Source organism: Marmota monax, unplaced genomic scaffold, assembly GCF_021218885.2.
Source record: "Marmota monax isolate L192 unplaced genomic scaffold, Marmota_monax_Labrador192_F-V1.1 WCK01_AAM20220418_F8-fsc00062, whole genome shotgun sequence".
NCBI classification, from domain to species: Eukaryota; Metazoa; Chordata; class Mammalia; order Rodentia; family Sciuridae; genus Marmota; species Marmota monax.
The window spans coordinates 5,119,083-5,126,102 of record NW_026695221.1 but is presented as its reverse complement, the minus strand read 5'-3'; the positions used below and the strand labels follow the sequence as shown (position 1 = coordinate 5,126,102).

The 7,020-nt window shown below is 40.3% G+C and overlaps 1 long non-coding RNA gene across 1 annotated transcript; it reads left to right on the top strand.

The window, feature by feature from the left end:
• Positions 1 to 1,788: 1,788 nt before the first annotated feature.
• LOC124085244 (uncharacterized) lies at positions 1,789 to 6,120 on the top strand. Its single transcript, XR_006849381.2, has 4 exons — positions 1,789 to 1,887; positions 2,911 to 3,024; positions 3,607 to 3,725; positions 3,931 to 6,120. It is a non-coding gene; the product is annotated as an uncharacterized LOC124085244 (long non-coding RNA).
• Positions 6,121 to 7,020: the final 900 nt, after the last annotated feature.

The window sequence follows — 7,020 nt, the reverse complement described above, 5'->3', positions numbered from 1 at the left end:
GAATGTAAGGACACTTGTGAAACAATGGGAGTGCATAACTCTTTTACATTTTAAACCTTTTTTCTTCCCAAACTATTAGAGTTTTTTTGATTATACCTAATTTGATGACATTTTTAAAGGACTCTTCATGAAATCTTGTCAAAGCATTCTGCCTGGAAGAAATACAACAACTTTCTTGTTGTAATCATATCTCAGAGTTTATACGACACCTAATTGTATAACCAAACTGACATTTAGACTGGCATTAATAGCTTTGGGAGTAAAAGTTACTGGCCCTTGGTAAGCATACCTGGTGGGAGTAGAGGTACACAGGCTTGCCAACCATGTATGCTCAGGGTGCTGTGGGCATCAATCAATGCGTTTTACACATGAGCTTGTAAGGGAAAGTTAGTTAAAAGAACATCTACTATCCTTGCAGTTTTTTAAATTTTTCTCCCCAGGTGTAGTTTCTTCTGCTTGAGACCTTTTTTCCTAATTGTGTTTATTCCTAATTCATATCTCAGCTCACATGCTGCCCCATCCAATATGCCTTCTGTGACTTCCCAGGACTTGGGTGGAAGGCTTACTGTGCTATCTATCATGTGTTTCTCTTTCTGCTTCTCAACATTTTTGAAGCAGGATGATTCTTTTTTTTTGTTGGGATCTGTTTTATGCTTTATAACATGCTTAGAAACATACCTGGCCTCCTCAAGATGTCAACAGTACCCTCCTCCAGTTATGACAATCAAAAATGACTTCAACATGGGGCATCACAATACCAGACCTTACACTATACTATAGAGAAATAGTAACAAAAATGGCATGGTATTGACACCAAAATAGACATGAAGATCAATGGTACAGAATTGAAGACACAGAGACAAACCCACATAAAGAAAGTTATCTCATACTACACAAAGATGCTAAAAACATACATTGGCGAAAAAATGCCTATTCAACAAATGGTGCTGGGAAAACTGGAAATTCATATGCAGCAAAATGAAATTAAACCCCTATCTCTCACTATGCACAAAACTTAACTCATGGTGGATCAAGGACCTAGGAATCTGCAGAGAATCTGCACTTAATAGACCCAGAGAATCTGCACTTAATAGAGAAAAAAAGCAGGCCCAAATCTTTATCATGTTGGCTTAGATCTGATTTCCTTAACAGGATTCCTAAAGTGCAGAAAGTAAAATCAAGAATCAATAAATGGGATGGATTTAAACTAGAAAGCTTCTTCTCAGAAAAGGAAACAATCATGTGAAGAGAGAGCCTACAGAATGGGAGAAAATCTTTACCACATGTACATCAGATAGAGCACTAACCTCCAGGATATATAAAGAACTAAAAAAACTTAACACCAAAAAAATCAAATAACCTAATCAATAAATGGGTTAAAGAACTGAACACTTTACAGAAAAAGAAACATAATCGATTAGCAAACATATGAAAAAAATTTTCATCATCTCTAGTAATTAGAGAAATGCAAATCAAAACTACTATAAGATTTCATCTCACTCCAGTCAGAATGGCAGCTATTAAAACAGGCAACAATAAATGTTGATGAGGATGTGGGGGAAAAGGCACACTCACACATTGCTGGTGGAACTACATATTGGTACAACCACCATGGAAAGCAGTATGGAGATTCCTTAGAAAACCTGGAATGGAACCACTAATTTGACCCAATTATCCCACTGCTTGGCATATACCCAGAGGACTTAAAATCAGCATACTACAGTGATACAGCCACATCAATGTTTATAAGCAGCTCAATTCCTAATAGCTAAACTATGGAACCATCCTAGGTGCCCTTCAATAGATGAATGGATAAAGAAAATGTGGTATATATACACAATGGAATATTACTCCACTTCAAGAAGAATGAAATTATGGCATTTGCTGGTAAGTGGATGAACCTGGAGAATATCATGGTAAGCGAATAAACCAAACCCCCAAAACCAGAGGACAAATGTTTTCTCTGATAAGCAGATGTTGATCCATAATGGGTGTGAGGGGGTAGGGGATGGTAGTGAAGGAGCTTTGGATTATACAGAGGGGAGTGTGGGGAGGGGAGGGCATGTGGGGAGGGGAAGGACAGTAGAATGAGATGGACATTATTAACCTATGTACATACATGTATGGTGTGACTGCACCATGTACAGCCAGGGGAATGAGAATTTGTGCTCTATTTGTGTATAATGTGTCAAAATGCATTCCAGTGTCATGTATAACTAATTAGAACAAATTTTTTAAAAATGGGATCTCTGGAACTTTATGCTATGTAAAATCAGGTGGAAAAGGGTACATAGTGGCAATTTTATGAAACCATTATTCTAAAAATGAAGAAGAGACAAATGTAACATATAGTCGCATGAAGTTGCTGAATAGGTTGTCTAGGACAAGAGATGAGAATTGAGACTTACAGGGAATGGGCTGAAAGAAACATTTTAGGATGTTCAAAATACTCTACATCTTGATTATGATCGCATACGTATACCTTTTCCAAAATTGAGCTTAAATAGTTGCATTTAGAGTTCAAATAGTTGTGCTTTATTTATGTATATTGCATTTTAAGGTTAATTTCAAAATAAAATTTAAAAACTAAACAAAACAAATGTCTTCAATTATTATCAGTATCCCCTGAGGAGACCAAATTGCCCTGACTGAGAACCACTGCTCTAGATTATAAATGTTTGTTAGGTGACTAAATGACCACTAAGTTTTGGGAATGACACAGGACAGAACAATGAAGCAGCACATGTATTCAGGAAAGTAATGGGGCATGCAAGTTCAGACCATGTCACCATCCTATGAAATACATTTAAGTACATTTTTATTTGGAGCAGTACTGTCAGCTTAGGAAGATATTTCATGGCCTATGGAAGATTGCTAGTAATATTTTATATGTTTTAATTTATTCTTTAGCCTGCTACAAGTCTGTCTCCCCTTCATCCCACTTTGCCATCTGCCAAACTCTTAGGCTCTGAGAATGAGAAATTCACTCTGTTGGCCAACTGATATCTACCAATACATCACCAGGTAAATTTAATCTCCACATTCCTCAAGGATTTTTTTTGTGTGTGTGTGTGTGTGTGTGTGTGTGTGTGTGTGTGTGTGTGAGAGAGAGAGAGAGAGAGAGAGAGAGAGAGAGAGAAACAAATTTTTGTAAGGGGGTGCAGGCTGTGGAGTAAGGAGGGATGTGTTTGAAGTACAGATAGCTTAGCATCTGATCCTACTCAACAGTCTCTCTTCACCCCATGAAACTCACCAAACTTCTAGATGGCAACCACCTTCCATATGCCCTTGCCACTGTCCCACTGCTTATGGGGACTTTACTCATTTGTTTAATAAATATTTTGAGCACCTAATGTATGCCAGATGCTGCATTAAATGATGGCCATGACACATATGTTTATACAATTTGCCTAAAAATAGGTATTCTATATAGGAACATTGGCCCTAATTGGGCAACATGCTGGTCAGAATCCCCTTTATGGCTCCCTAAATGTAAGGGAACATTGGGAGGTGATTCAGAAGACAAAGAAGGAGTTAAAAGGTCAACTGTCTTGCTTGAGGAATTACTAAGAATACTCATGGGTGCTCTCTCTCTTCTTCCACTAGGAGAAACATCATGAGTTACAGATCTCATCTAGAAAAAGAGGTCTCTTACAGGTATCAAGAGCTTTGCTCCTCAAGTCCACGTAGCATAGACAGGAAATACCAGGCAGCGGCGGAAACAGGTGAGACATCACAGAGCACTTTCTGATATACCTACTGTCTCCACCCAGGGACCCGCTGGCTGCCTTGCTATTTTTGTGTGCTGGTACCTTGGCCTAAGGAATTCTCATGATGAAATTCCTATCCAATGAAACTCTGCCTGGGGGAAAAACAGACTTTCATGAACAATCCCTGGAGTAACTGTTGTGGTTCGTGTTTTTTTCTCAGAGCTGTTGGAAATAGCAGGCTGGATGACTAACCTAGGAAGGGTACGTTAGCTCTCCGTTAGCTGATCGCCTGCAGAGGAGCAGAGAGGAATTCCTGCTGGACTCCCCGCTCTGGTCCACCCTGGCTTCGTTTTCCATCTCTGGATCCTTCCAGCCATGCAAACATACACAACATCACCATGGAGACTCAGACAGACACAGGCATGAGAGGAAAGCACGAGGCAAATCTCTCCTCTGATGCTTTGTTAGGAGGGGAAGGACAATTTTAACAGCTTTGGAAATCACCCTGTTTCATTCCCTGATCCTCAAGAGCAGTTACCTCACTCAAAAACATAGTATTGTTCTACCTTTGCTTCTGCTCTGCTGGCCACAGCGAACTAAAGCTACAGAAGATCTGACAAAGAAGACACTCCAGGATGAGCCCAGTCTTGTACCCCCAAACCCACCCTTAAAATGGTTTGCCAGTTGTTAGGTGGGGAAGTACATCAACAGACGATCTTGGCTGTCCACACTGGATTAATAAACTCTGTTTTTGCTTTGTGAGTTTCTGATGCTGGTTTTACCTGTGTATTCCTACCTTAGTTCAGCTGCCATCTCACACTGGGGTCATAGAGACAGAATCCCTAAAGTTTCTTCTCTCCACCCTCCTCACTGAGATAGACTAATTTTTCCAGAGTTGTTCTTGAGGAATCTGGTCATGGCCATGTCACACTGGATTCTGGATCACTTCCAGCCTTTTTCTTGCTCCTGGGTGGAAGCAAGTTTAAATGAATAAGGAGCAGGCACAGAAAGAACAAACAGCTGCTGTCTGAAGAAATGTGTAGCCAAAGAGAAACGATGGTAGAGATGGTGGTGGATGTGAAAGGCTGATGGGAGGTCCTTCATTTATCAGCTTCGCCATACAGCAGGGAGTGTCCTGAATGTTGATTGTGATCACCTGATGCCAAGAAAGCATTTGAGGCTGTACTTTGGGTCGATAATACAGACTGTGGGTGGACAATTAATTACCAATGCCAACATTTAATTCAGCAGAAGCCCTGTTTGGAGGAACAGTGCATCTGAATGAGTGAACTTTCATCATGTCACCTTGTGTTTAGAAGGAGGACCTCATTGTCGTCATCAAGCCCAAAGCTCCCCGCTCCCTCCTGGAAATCGAATCCAGGGCCTGGGCAAGCTAGAAGCTAGGGGAATGCGATGTTACAGAGCTACACCTCCAGCTTCAAGCTTCAAGTTCTCTGTCTGGCTTGTTTTTGGATTTACTTGGACCTGGATCAGATTAACTTAAGATCTGACTTCTCAGTACACCCTTTCTATGCAGCTCTGCATAGCAACTTTCTAGTCCTTGAGGGTAGCATACAACTTTCTGCTTCCATGTCTTCAAGGTCTTTTCCTCTTCCTCCTGCTTCCTGAAATTACTTGCTGTAAAGTTCAGGACCATCTCTTCTGAAAGCCCTGCAGACAGTTTTGCCCTCTGTGGTCTCTCTTCTTCCTTTGTTTAGCACTTTTCTCTGTACTTTGTACATTGCAGATTGGCACATGAGTCTTCTCTCCTAGCTTCCTGTTAGATTTATCCTGGGCATAGGTGGAGCTCTGGGACAGAGACTGTGTTCTGCCCTGACTGCATCACTGTAGACAGGAGCAGACCCCTGAGAAGACCTAAAAGTCAGCTTTCTTCTGCAATCTCGTAGTGTAGCACACTCTTAGTTGCTTGTACTATAGGTTATGCTTTTTATATCATATCTAAGGAATTGTCTAATTCATGGTCACAGATTTACTCTTATATTTTCTCCTGGAAGTAGCATTTAGTTTTTAGCCTCTGAATTACTTAAAGTTTTTATAAGGTGTGAGGTAAGGATCAAGATTCAATTTTCCTTTTTTTTTTTTTTTTTGCATAGGGATAATCAATTATTCTAGCACCATATTTTGAAATAACTCAGAATTTGGACTAGTGTTAAAGACCTTTATGGATTTGCTATAGGAGGATTCAGAATCACTTGTAGTACGTGTAAACTTTTGTATATATTTGCACTTGTGACTTGGGAATGGAAGGGTGGAACAGGAGACGACCCACAAGTTTTCACCAGATTATGGAAGGGACCCTGTCTCCCAAGAAGGTCAAGTGTCACAATTCTATTGTAACAAAACCATCTTCCTTACCTCTCAGAAGAGGAATAAACGATATCAAAGACTACCTGTGAGTGGCTTTGGATTTCCTGGGAAGAAAATGTTATGATCCTTTGGGAATAGGCCTGTACAAACACATGCAAATTATTCTTAATCATGGTATGAAAGCCAAGGCAGTAAACCCTTGTTAAATCGGCTACTAGCCATCTTTAACATAGCACATAATTCAAAGCAACTGTTTGGTTGTTTTAAAATTCATTCTTTTGGGTCACTGTTTTAAACAGATGAATCTTACTGAACAAGAGTTTAAACCCTAAGTGGAAAATGAAACTTCAAAGTTTTGTTTGACTATGACTGAAACTGGTCTTGTACATTGAGAATCTTGAAAGTCCTAAATGTCAATTAGCTGTAATCACCAGAGATCATCAGCCCCCTCATCTATCTGGAATGATCACAAGGCTCTGAAAGTAATCAGCTGCTCACCTCCCAGAGCTGCAGAGTGTCCATCTCCCTGGAGTAAGAGAAGCAGCAACTTCTTGCTTACTGGAGTGAGGAAATGAAGTGACTTCCTGATGGGAGAGACAGCTAGACTCCCATTGGCTATTCTTTTGTTACAGCAGTATCTGGCCCCGCATTTTCCAGGCCACCCATTGGCTGACCCTTCCATGTTTCCATTTCCTGTGAGTCTTCCCCTATGGCTCACACCAAGCCCACAAGGCTCTCTTAGTCATAGGCATCACAGACCAAAAGGCTGGAAGGAATCCTGGACATTAACTGGTCTGATTTCTTCTAATTTTCAGAGGAGAAAATTGAAGTCCATCCAAGGAAGGGCACTTGCCCAAGGTCACATAGTTAGAAATAGAACTGGAATTAGAAAGTGGGTTATCCTGCCGGCAAGGCCAATATTCTTTCTATTATATACCCAAGATTTTTAAAAATGGAAAAAACAAGAATTTAAGAGATAGTC